Source organism: Charadrius vociferus, unplaced genomic scaffold (genome assembly GCF_000708025.1).
Source record: "Charadrius vociferus isolate BGI_N301 unplaced genomic scaffold, ASM70802v2 scaffold178, whole genome shotgun sequence".
NCBI classification, from domain to species: domain Eukaryota; kingdom Metazoa; phylum Chordata; class Aves; order Charadriiformes; family Charadriidae; genus Charadrius; species Charadrius vociferus.
The window spans coordinates 662,403-674,965 of record NW_009649717.1 but is presented as its reverse complement, the minus strand read 5'-3'; the positions used below and the strand labels follow the sequence as shown (position 1 = coordinate 674,965).

The 12,563-nt window shown below is 39.1% G+C and overlaps 1 protein-coding gene across 1 annotated transcript in view; it reads left to right on the top strand.

The window, feature by feature from the left end:
* SLC10A7 (solute carrier family 10, member 7) overlaps positions 1-12,563 on the top strand; it is a 192,600-nt gene that overhangs the window by 175,715 nt on the left and 4,322 nt on the right. The gene's annotated exons all lie outside the window — the stretch shown is intronic.

Genomic DNA, 12,563 nt, shown 5'->3' with positions numbered 1-12,563 from the left:
ATATATGCACAGTACATGTGAGCACACACATATGCGGACATTTGATGCATGGCTTTTATTAGTGCATTTGCCATTGATTGATTAGTACTTAGTATTAGTACTTCTTCTATTGATTGATTGCAGATGAAGTGACTATTTGACCTTTAATTATGAGCCTTGCTATTGAAAATGACATTGAGCTATGGCTTCACATAATCCATCTGGAAAGCCCGACATGATGCCATTCCCTGGAGTTCATTCAGTGAGAAGAGAAGAGGCCTCAAGGAAGTGCAAAGCTATCACTGTGGCTCATCTAAAAAAATACTGCAGTTGTTGCTTGCACTTACACAAAAGTTGCAGCCAAGTATAGAACATTATTTTATTTTTTGCAGAGTGAATTGCTAGCTATAAGTTACAACTCCAAAAGCAAAATGCAGGATTGTCAAAAAATATTTTTTACTTTAATTCTTTGTATTTACTATGTGAAATTGTTTTATCAGCAAAAAATAGGTAGCACTGCTACCTATTTTGGCTACCACAAATGCAAATGTTAGTACTGCTGGTATGATGAACAGCAGATTGGTAACAAAACTACAAAAATAACCTCACCTTAAAATAAAATCAGGGTATTGCTTGTAATACGGAGTGCATTTTTCCTTATTTGGATTTGTCAATGTAGCAGTTCTTCCACCATGGAATTCTTAAAGTAATGCAATCAAAGTTTCTAGGCTACAAAATACTTTCAGGAAATAGAGCTCATTTGGCAAACAAAAGCCAAAGCGCTAACTTTCTTTTGTATTGTTTAAATTTCATTCAAATGTATCTTTTAAATACTCAGCTTCTCACTTCACGAGTATGGAACTGATAGTCTGTACTTGAACAATTTTTAAAAGCCTGCTCTAATGCACAAGCAGATTCGCAGACAACTCAATTGTCTGGGAGCGGATCATCTAGGCTATGGATTAATCAGCCCATGCCTTCCCCCGAGTTCCCCAGCTGCACAATGTGACAGAGTACATCGTGCTCACATATAGCTCCAGTATGCTCACAGCTATCTATAGGTTGCTCATGTTTTCTGCAGATACCTCCTTACGAGGTTTTTCAGAGATAAATAATACATTTGCACAGCCTAAACCACTGCTGTTTAGTATTAGCTGGGGTTTTGCTTCATCTGATTTTTTCCTGTACCCAAACTCTGTGAAATGCTGTATTAATCAAGTGCAGATTCCTCTTATTGTGTGGTGATAATCACCTTTCTCCTTTAGACAGAAAAATGCCAAAATGTTCTAACTTGTGTTAAGATAAAAGGTAGATCATTTTGATTTTAAAAAGGAGGCATCTCTTAATAATTCTATAATAGAAAGTAAGATGGTAAAATCGGATGCGTTGCCCTAAGTGAGTATTCAGGCTATACTCTGGTATTTTTGAAATGCAGTGGTTTCCCTCTGCTCCTAGCAGAGAATTGTCCTCTGAGGCGATTATTCATCAAGGTACTAACTGTGACTAGCTATAAATGTGTGAATGATTCCTCTGAATTTTACGTAAAGATCTAGAAAATAATCCTGGTTAATTGCTCGCTGAAAGTTTTCAAGATTAAGACTTTTGATACTGTCTCTTTTACTTTCAAAATTTTCCTATGAGTGTTGAAAAGGAGACATTACTGCTGGCATCATGTCATACTTCTTGGTGTTATTAGGGCTTGAATTTGCATATTTTCTTACATGTTACAGACTTTTAGTCTGATTCCTTCCCCAGGTGTCCAATAGAGTGATGTAAGCGAAAATGATCTGGCTACTTCTCTGCTTAGAATTGCTGGGTGCTGACCTGTGGGGCAGAAAGGAAGCTGATGGGAGGCATATGCTTGAATATGAGTGTCTTGTGGAGGTTGTGTCTGAGCCAATATGTACCCCTCAGTACTGCCAGAGAGTTAGAAATTCTCGCCCGTTACTGCTTCTGAGAACCTAAGGGGCTTGGTGGCTGCTAAAACCTTTAATGAGTTTTGACACTGTGATTCTTTGGGCCAAAATGAAAAGTTTTTCTCATCTCTTCAGTCTTTGCCCAGCATTTGCTTGGAAGGAGCAGCAGGTATTTGGCTGGGCTTTTTCCTCTGATTTCCCTTCTCTTTGTCCTCTCTCTGTCTCTGGAAAATAAGAACTGAGGGATTCGTGTTACATGAGATGATAGAGAGGAGAGCAGAAGCACCTGCATCTACTGCACTTCTCTCATGTTAGCATCCTTTTTTTTAGCCCAACTTGAGGGCAGGTGGATCGCCTTTCCTAGCTCGGCAGTCTTCTGCAACCAATGTCTGGTTCTTACCAAACAATATTATAAGTCAGGTTACTACCATGTAATTGGCATGTCTTCTCAGTAGACCCCAAAGAATGCCTGGGAGATGCTCCTATTTCCAGTACAGCTGCCATATCAGAGTATTAGCAAAACCAAATATAGACTGAAGATTTCTGTAACTGGGAATACTATGAATGTTTCCTGCTTGCACAGACAAATCCACTCAAGGTGAGATGCCATTTTTCATGTGTAAGTATAATATTAAGGCCACCACTCACCTGAAGGGACTATCTCCACAAGGAAGTCAAACTGAAAGTTTTGCGTAGGCTGTGGTCACTGGAATAGTCTGTGCCAGAGCATCTCTTTTATATTCCCTTGCTACTCACGTACGTAGCTGGGCAAGCACCCCCTGCATGTCTTCTTCAGACCAGAGCATCCCTAGGGGCTATACTTTCAGGAAGGGAATGTGCTGGCAGGCCAGTCTGAAAGTAGGAAATGTCATAGTCCAGTGAGTTATAGTGGCTTTTGGACACAGACTGCTTGGTTCTCCGTTGTTCTTTTAATCACAAGATTCACAATATGTCTAATGTCTAATCTATGGCTGTTTACTCAATTTTTGACCTCTCTGTGATTCCAGAAAGGGAAATACTTGAGTAAATTAGGGAATCTCCTTTCCTTTCTGACCTGAAACGTATGCTGCTTTGATTAGACTTAGAATGTGGCAAGAAATTCTGTACCAGCTCCCAGGGCTTCCTTTTCATCTGTATACTCTGCCAGTAGTAGGTTTTTTATTAATATTTAGAAAGTTTGCCTCCAGCAGTACTAAAATGTGCATCAGAGGACAACAGTTGTTTACTGTGTTTGAACTGAAGAATCTCACCCAGGAGATCTCATTCACTTGAAGTTTACATCTCTCAATCTCGACTTGCAGAAAGAGATCGATGAATAACAATTGTCATTTCAGAGTTGCACCTCTCCAATTATTTATTTGGTTGTGTGTCTTCCCAGATGTACACGTAATTGGATCAGACACTAAAAACCAGATTGCTGGTTTTTAATGACAGCAAGCTCATACCTCTTTATAATATAAAAAAAAAAATAAACACACATATCCATCTGTAAAATGATAATGACACGAGAGCCCTCCCTCCCCACCAAGAACAGTTAAAGTTAATTTATCTGCTTTAAGAAACTACATTATATTCAGCAGACAGCTGACAGGTTACCCTTGGGAAGATCCACGTTTGGACATGACTCAAGATTTTATTTTTTTTTTACCTCAAGCTGGCAGAAGCTACAAGTGTCACCCATACTAAAGCTGGCGCGTATTGAAGATGATGTTGAGTCTCCTTGAGAGTTGCATCTACATTTGCCGCTCTCAGTGCACCTTCTGGCAGCCAGTCTGAGCTGCTGACTCTAGACACTTCTAAAACAGTGGGTGCAAAGATATGAAAAATCAACAGCAGCAGCAAACCTTAGAAATCTCCTATTACAGGATAGTCTTGGGAGTCTGGAAGAGGGATCCTCCTCTAGAAGCTGCCGTGACCACTGCAAGCACATAACCCTAGTCCGTAGAGTTTTAGAATAGGAAATAATATCCCTCAGTATTTCTGGGTAGTGAGCTGTTTTCTTAAAATGCTTTCCCAAATGACTGGAGCATTAAAGCTTTTCTGGCTTCATATCTTCTTTTCTTGGCCACAGAAATCAGTTGAAGAGAGAATTAAAGGAAAAATTATGCTAGTATTGCTAACAAGTATTTTTTCTCTTTATGAAAAGAAGTGGTGGGTTTTTTTTTTGTTTTACCATTTATAATGAATTTGTGTATCATGTTTTCCTTTGCAGCAAGGTTTCAGGAGGAAAAAAAAGGTTTAAAAAAATGTAATTAAAAAACAGTATGAAATAATTTGGGGCATAATCCGTTCTTGCTTATGTTTACAAGAACAACAACTATAAAACATATTTAGAATGGCTTTTTTAATAATATGTGTAAATAAAATCCACATAATCAAAAATTTAATGCTGAGAAATCTTAGTCTCAGCTATGTGTGGAAAGGGCAGTAATGTTCAAGGAAATAATCAAATTAATCAAATCTTAGCTTCATGTTTTTAGGACATTTGTCAATCTCTTTGTCCAGAATTCCTTTCATTAGTAGATCTTACCTATTAAATCTTCAAAAAGTGTTGACTACAAGAATTACAGAGAAAGGAAGGAACTGTTTAAATTCTATTCGTTTAAACTTAATAGCTTAGATATTGGGAGTGAATTACATGGAAGAATTTACCCTGTGCCTTGAGTATGTTATGTGTATGAAGAGGGAACCGAGATCCAAGCATTAAAAAAAGCACTGAAGTGTGAGGATCAGCTTACAGTGTTGCTGTGCCTGCATTGTGGTGCCAAATTAAGGATAACTCACATTTAAAATATGACTTACGGTGGTTCAATTCATTCTTGAATTCCCTGTTAACTAATTACTACTACTATGTTGTCAGACAGGTGGAGGTGTTTTGGAGTCTAAGGCACTAGTCTTCAGTTGTTGGTGTTAAATGTTTCATTGTTAGCAGCTGGTAAGATTGCCTATGTTGTTCATTAAACATCACTTCCAATCTGAATGAACCCATTGAAAACCCAGAAATAGAAAAACTCTACTTTCTTTCTCTCCCTCCCAGCTTTTACATTTTTATTTACTTAAAACTTTGATAGCATCAAGATGTGCTGTTTCCTAGTAACTATGCTTACATTGCAATTAAATGACTGATTTCTGTGATGAGTATAGTGAGCCAGTTACCTGAAGAACAAGAATTAGTAAAAGTGTTCAAAGCATATTAGGTTTTCTTCTTTTTTCATTCTTATTAGAGTTATGGCAAAAAAAAAAATAATCTTATTTCTCCTTCTTTTTTCTTCCTCCCTCTCCTTCTTTACTTAAATATTAGACCAGTCCAGGCTCTTACAATACAGTGTGGGTCTCAGTGGAATTCTTGCATCCTAGCATATCCGTACGGCCAGTATGTTCAGATTCAGTAGAGGATTCAGTACAGAGCCTTCCCAGTAATTCTAGTCGTCCAAAAGAAGTCAGTCATTTAATGTAATGTGAGGGCTTGTTGAACATTCTCATAAATCATTGTTCTTTCCCAAGGCAAGGGATGAAGGTGAAAATGTTTTTGAAGATTAGGGTCCACGCAGACCTCCAAACCTGAACTAGGATAGCCCTCCATTTTGCAGTTTTCCCCTGCAGCTCTTCCAGACTCCCTTAACGTCTCACCAGTCCCTTGTAAAATCTCCCCTTCAGACGTTTGGTTTTACCACTTTGTGAGCCTTTGTTTTGCTTTCCGTTATACTCATCGCTGCTCTGAAGTATGAAAATCTAATGAGAAAGTTGTCTTTTTTTTCTCTGAAAATATTTTAAGCACAAGTCTTGATACAGCATGTATGGGGACAAAAAGGCAAAGGGAATGTAGTCTCAACTGCTACAAACATTGCAGATCCTTCCCAATCAGAGAGTGAGTGTCATATCACCTGGAGGTGGTTGTGCTGATGATCTCTTCGTACTTACTGGCAAAAGTCAGATTTCCATGTTAACACCAGGCTTTGTCACCAAGGTGTGATTGAACCAAAAGTGCTTCAAACCACTGTACCTCTATAAACCATTGTCTAGCCACTGCGGGTGGAATCTTACCTTGACACTGTTATTTCTTGCTGGACATGAGAGTAGAGAGGTTGTCTATTACTTCTCTCACCCTTGATTCCTTTGCAGAGTACAAGGTCTAGGATCTCTTGGTTAGGGCTAAGAGCAAAAGAAATCTCAGAGCTGGAGTGGGGCTGGAAAAGGACTATTGAATTTTCCTCTGAGGGTTTTTCATCTGCGGAAGAGCTTGGCTGCCTGTTTTAGGCTCAGCTTCAAGTAGTCTGTTGTCCCTCCAATGTAATATGATTTCATATTACAGTAGAAGGTGCTTTCTTCAGCTGAAATGGAAATACTCAGTAGCAAGCGAATATTATTGTTACGTGTTGTTGGGTATCATTCAGCTATTCCCATACCTGAAAGAAACTGGTCCTGAGGGAAGAGCATTTAACTTGAGTTCAGTGCATGGTCTGGAGAGGGCATGGGTACAGGCAAAAGAATCCTTAAGCAGTTAATTTGTCAAAAGCATCCTCTCCTGTCATGATCTTGGTATGTCATAACAGAGTCTGAACAAGGGCAAGAAACATCTTCTATCCCTGACTAGCCTTCACTGAGGATAGGCATAGTATGTAAACTTCTGTCTCCTCAAAACTAACCATAGCAATGGGATTTGCCTGGGAAGAGACAGGGAACTCTTAAGAAAGTTTTCAAACAAGAGATCAGCAGCGTCTTGCCATTCTGGTAGCTATCTGCATGAACGTTTTTCTAATAATCTAAACTGGATTTTCCCCAGATCTCACCACCCTTCCCCAGCATGCAGTCACTGGGCCACATGCAATTCTGTTCTGAAACTTGGCAGTAAAATTTCAGGTGCTTATTTGGCCCTGTCCTTGAAGGGATAAGCTCAGAAACTGCTGCTCTGGTAGCCTAGGAGAGATTTAATGCAATATATGCTCCTCTTTACAGGCTTTTTCTCAGTTAAAAAAAAGAAACAGCTATTTGGCCTACTAATGGTCCCTTCACATCAACCCCTGAGGGGATCCTTCAGAGAGTAGTATGGAGAGCGTCGGAGAAGCTACCATCATACACTTGATTCATTTTGTATATTGCACTTGAAGATTATGGCAATTGAGAGTTCTGAAATGTATAGATGAATAGAAGGGAGAGCTGAAAATCCAGAGGCTAACGTTTTTCTTCAAAGTATTTCCACTCCCTCTTTGTGAAGGTTGTTCTGATTCCTGAATGCCTGGTGGTTCCATAGCCCTAGTGATGACCTCTTTGTTTTGCACCAAACCTCTCTTCCTAAGAAAAAATGCTGCAGCGTTTAAGCAATAAAGTTTTAGGATAAATTGTTTGTTATGAAGACATTGAAGGGGAAAAACCTATACAGTAAAGTAGAGCATCTAGCAATAATTCTGCTTTGGGTGTGAGAGATAACGGCCTATGTTTCAGTGGTAATAGAAATGTTCTATGAAGTTCTCTGAACCCATTGCAATGTGATAGAAAACAGCAAATGATGAAACAGTGCTTTGAGGGGAGCTTACACATTCAGTGAGCATAAAATAAACATATTAAAATAGAAAAAAAAACCCTGATTTCCAGTACTTATTGTTTTATTGCTTCCATCATGGGTATAGGATAAAAGAAAACTCTTACTTGCTTGTTAGAAGAAGAAAGCTGCTACTTGAAGTTCTTACTTGGCAGATGTCAGTTGAAAGCCCTGCTATGGAATATGCTGCAATGTCAAACTCTGTTGGGTAATTTTAGACAAATGTGTCATGTGTGACATGGAAATATGGCATGCTGTACATTAGTGATTTCCCAAGTGTTTGGATCAGGTAGTAATGCGCTGAGAAAGTGCTCTTTATCTCTCCACACTGTGTACTTGTATAGCAGTGGGGAAAGGCTTTTGGTAGAAATTACTTTAGTCAGAAAAAGAATCCATTTACAATATGTGCCTTCTAACATCTTTCAGACAATGCATTGTATTAAAGAGGCATTTTTTGATTAATGTTTTATAAACATTTTTCAGCATGACAGCTTAAAGTCCCTGTAAAATTGTAAATGCGTGCATAGTGCTCAGTTCCATAAAGTCAAATGCCATCTCATAAAGTCTAGTTGGATCCTGTCAGTGACAGTGACACAGAATCAGTGCCTTGGAGCATTAAAATTAATTTGCTTCATTTATATTACTGCAGTGATAGCTAGATGAAAAGAGTCCTATATTTAAATTCTCTTAAAAATACCTTCAAATCTTTTAGGATTTTTTATTATTATTATTTTAGAGTTAACTAAATGTAGTGAAGTGCAGCATAATATTTTCATGGGCCTTTTAAGAAGGTGACTAAGAAATGTGAAAGTAGCAAAGGGGAAAAGGGAGGATGTGGGAGGTTATACTGGGTGTAAAGCTGGAGGAAGGACAAACAGCTTCCAGTTGTGCGGGCTACTAGAGAAACAGCTACTAGAGAAACAGTGGCCTTTGACCAGTGCTGATAAACCATAGCCTGGGAGCCAAACCGGAATACCCTGGAGCAATGGAAAGCAAACATGGCTTTCCTATCCCAGACTGTTAGAGCAGTCCTCCTGCTCTTCCTTGCCGTTGTTGAAGGTTATGGATTAAACAGCTTTTCTCTTGCTAGCTCTTCCTTAGGTTTGCGAAGTTCTTAGGTGAAATGAGCTGAGTGATGACACAAACAGGGAGAAAATGAAATGTACTCCATATCACAGGCATAACACTTCTTTCAGTTGCGGTGGGATTGTGATTTTTAGTGCCCACTGTACTTCGTGGAGCTTAGTGATTTTATTTGGAGTATCTAAAATTTACATTGCTGCAAGTGAGCTGGATCAAAGGTCTTGGGGAGCAAAACCAAGCAGGCTAGAAGCTTGGGAGTGGAGAAGAGGAGGAAAAAGGAGGAAGGGAGAAAATACAGTACTGGAAAATACAAAACTGGATGCAGTACTCCAGATGCGGCCTCACCAGGGCAGAGTAAAGGGGGAGGATGACCTCCCTCGACCTGCTGGCCACTGATCTCAGTGCTTCTTCCCTTCTGCTACAGCTCTCTGTAGTTCTGGTCTGGTGGGGTGCTCTTTTCTCACCCAGCTGGGTACCACATTTCTGCTTTTGTTGGAAGAGGATGGGATACAACCTTGACTCATGCCTGTCACAGTGTTTGGTCAGCTCTGATCCAGAAGTTGGACGCACATTCATGCAATAAGGCTGTTTAAAAGATTTTTGGAAACTCAACAGTTTGTTACAGCCCTCCTTTGAGCAAAGCTGCCCAAGTTGGCACCAAGCCACAGAGGAGCACTTTGTCATTCAGTTGTCGTGATAATGTAGTGAGGGAGGGTCTTTGGCAGAGGAGTTGAACCAAGCTGCTGGAAGCCTGTAGCTTCGTAAACCACAGCAACATGAATGGGTGTTCGTGGCACCTCATCATCTTGATCGACACTGGAGGAGGAACACTGGCATTATCGGTTTATAGACAATCTTTCCGTTAAGTTTTAAGACTGCTGTCATGGTCTGAAGATGAAGACCCAAAGAAGTCAGTCCAATTACCCTGAAATGCAGATGAGCATGATTAATGGCTCTGCGAAAACAAAACAAAAAATCCTTACAGGCATTATTCTTTATATGTGTGAATGCAGCCTTAATGCTCCAGATGGTAAATAAATACCTTAGTAATACTGGGGGCTGGGGGAAGGGAGGAACTGCTGTGTACTTTGAGGAAACTGAAGACTAAGGTAGTGGTCTGGGTTTTAATATATGTGCTTTGATCCGGTGCCAAGTTCTATGTATCTTAAACTTAGTGTAGCTATCATACCTCATTACCATGGGAAGCAATATGCTATAAAAGATGAGGAAAAGAGGAGTGGACAGCCCAAAATAAAGATAAACATATCCATTTTGCTTAGCACCTTCATTCCTTGCTATCTGAAAGATTTAAGCTCATCTCACTTTATTAGTTTTGTTATAACTGCACCTGTTCATGTCACTACTGTTTCAGTCACTGGTTCTGTTACAGCTTCTCTTAGTGCTGGTTCATAATCGCATCTTGAAAATGCATTACAGGCTAAGATATAGCATCAGCCCAGGCATTGTAACTTCACTTTTCTTCCTTTGGCTGGGATTTGGTTTTCATGTTGTTTGGGTTTGTTTTTTTTTTCCTAAGTGTTGTATATATATATAGATAAAAAAATACAGTTTGAGTTTTTTTTTGTTTGGGTTTTTTTTGTTTGTTTTGTTTTGGGGTTTTTTGTTTGGTTTTTTGTTGTTGTTGTTTTTTAAGAGAGGGAAAGATAACTATTAAAATACGTTTTTCCTAATTAGGAATTTGCATGAGTTTTATGTATTTGGAAAACACGAGCAGTCATACTGATGCTTGCAGTTACTATGCATTGCTATGAAAAAGTTTAGACAACGTTTTTAAACATAAATAAAAGCCATGCTTTTTTGGTTTAGCTGCGTGGTAATATTACTGACAAGCATTTGTGACTGTAGTCTGTGGATCTCTGGCATGAAATATTTTCTGAGAGAGTTGCATACTGGCAAAATTAGAATTATGAAAATCACAAAGTGCATAAAAAGGCAACGGGGCTTTTTCTTTCCATTGAACTATGAATAGTTACCTGCAAAAGTGATTATTATTTCTTCTTTTCACCAGTTTGTTTTTCCTGGTAAATAACAGGAACTTTAATTGCACATTAGTAGCTTACAGGAACCTATTGTTGTGACATGTATTTAAACAAGCTGTGAATTAAGAACCTCTTTCCACCCAGTGATCTAATTATATTGTCACACTAATTATAGTATTTTGTATTTATATTTGACAACTTGATTTCCTTTTTCTAGTTTACTGAAATAGCTTTCCTCTAGAGAATTTACCTTTTAGGCTGGAATATCTCATCTTTTCTTTCAGAAAATATACAGTAATTTAAAGCATGTCTCAGTCACTTTGGATCCATTCTGTTCACATCTCTGCCGTTAGTTTTCTGTGTGATCTTAGGCTAGTCATTTTAGTGTTCTCTGATTCTCTGTAGGAGTCCTGTTCAGCTTACTAAAGTGTTTTTGGATCTATGGATGAAATTGCACTACCAAAACACCAGGTACTGTCTTACGAACATAAATATAGCATGTTCATAGCTTGGGACTCTAGGGTTGGGTTTTTTTTCTGTGGTTAGAGAACAGAAAAGGACCCACAAGCGTCAAATTGAGATTTGGAAACAGACGGTAAAAACTTTATCTGTTTACAAAAATAGTATGATGGGTATTTGAAGTAAATTACACTCCTTAATAAAATGCAAATGCCCATTTAATTTCTATCCAAATAGTATCTATTCCCAAGCCCCAGAAATTAGTGTTAATAATAAGCTGCCCTATTGTATGATAGGTCTATGATGTTGTTTTGAAGGTAATTATAATATTGAAATTAAGCACGCAAGCCTTTATTTATTTGATTTTATCTAATCTTTCCCTGGAAATATCCACATAAGTAAAGGCTACCAGTATGGGGACGAGATTGCTGGTGGTGTAATGTGATGAAGCTAATCAAAATAATTACAAGAAATGGTGCTGTGGAAACATTGTGATTTCAGCAAAGTTAGACGTGTGTCAGCAAGAGCAGGGCACTGGGGGAGCAGTAATATTCATCAAATAAGGTGTTTCTTCACATAGGGGGGAGGCAACTTTTATGAAGGGAAACCTAAAAGGCTATTGAGAATGGAAATTTATCCAAGACATAGAGAAAAGCTTTTGTAAACATGGCAACTTTGGCAGATCTGAAACATCTACTAATGGGGGAATGGAGGGCATGTGGCACAAAGCTCGGCTTTTTGCGATTGCTAAGAAAGGAGACACACAGATGAGCTCCGTGAAAACCCTGTGTAGTCTGCTTCGCTGCAAGGTTGATGCTGGTGGAAGATTCTTAGAATGACATTTAAGATGAGGGAGAAAATAAGGGATGTTCTCAGGGGGCTCCTGAGGAAGCGCAGCTGCTCTTGTTGGCAACTATGCAAATGTCCGGTGAAGCAAGACAGAGATGGTTGCAAGTTTTGCCCCCACCTGTGCTTTGTGGAGCATGGTAGCAAAGTTCCAAGATTTAAACAGATAATTTTGAACAATAACATGTTCAAAGTAAACATAATCAGTTTCATCACTGCAAAACTAAATCAAATTTGATTTTACAAGATTATGCATGGAGATATCTAATAGAAATAGCACTGCTGAGTGCAAATTCAAGCTCTTATGAAATACGGCCCATTCTCTAGCTCTTAAGACTCACTTATTTTAGCATCTAGCAACTTCTGTACTCCAGCTGCTCCCAAACTCTTCATAGGCGTGACCACTTCATATCACTCACTCAGTTCGCTAAACCTTTTCTCTCTCATGCTGTATCTCTTCTGAAACATAGAGATAGAGCGGAGAGTTTTGTTCTCGAAGATGTGAGCACTCACCTGCAGAGTACTTGACTCTCTGCCTTGACTGCATGCATCAGGAAGGCTGTCGTTTGGGTACTCACCAACTGGCAGGGAGTACCCAAACGCAACCCAGTGAACGGTCTGAAGAAAGGTTAGAAGCAGGAGTCGGGCAGGTTGGATGGAGGACAATCATGAAAACATGAAACAGAGCACAGTGAAAGGAAGTAGTAAATAAGCAGTACAGAATTACGCATAGCAACCGAA